Source organism: Cicer arietinum, chromosome 2 (assembly GCF_000331145.2).
Source record: "Cicer arietinum cultivar CDC Frontier isolate Library 1 chromosome 2, Cicar.CDCFrontier_v2.0, whole genome shotgun sequence".
Classification (NCBI taxonomy): Eukaryota; Viridiplantae; Streptophyta; class Magnoliopsida; order Fabales; family Fabaceae; genus Cicer; species Cicer arietinum.
The window spans coordinates 33,641,191-33,641,717 of record NC_021161.2 but is presented as its reverse complement, the minus strand read 5'-3'; positions in this window follow the sequence as shown (position 1 = coordinate 33,641,717).

Below are 527 nucleotides of genomic sequence, written 5' to 3'. Positions count from 1 at the left end.
TTATGGTCACTGAACACGGTGAACGTGCACCCATATAAATTGTGCCTCCAGATCTTCAATGCAAAAACAACCGCAGCAAGCTCCAAATCATGAGTAGGATAGTTTCTCTCATGAATCTTCAATTGCCTTGAGGCATAAGCTACAACTTTCTTGTGTTGCATCAGAACACATCCCAAACCTTGGTGAGACGCATCACAATAAACTTGTCCTTCTGATTGCGGTAATACCAATACTGGTGAGGTCGTCAATTTTCTCTTTAGTAATTGAAAATTTTCCTCACACTTCTCCGTCCATGCGAACGGTTGATCTTTTCTGGCAAGTTTTGTCAATGGAGCCACAATCTTAGCAAAACCTTCAATAAACCTCCTGTAGTACCCTGCCAGTCCTACAAAGCTTCGTATGTCAGTGACAGTCTGAGGCTGTTTCCAAGCAAGAACCGCCTCAATCTTAGCCGGATCTACAACCATTCATTCCTTGGTTATCACATGTCCCAAGAAATTCACTTTTTCTAGCCAGAATTCACACTT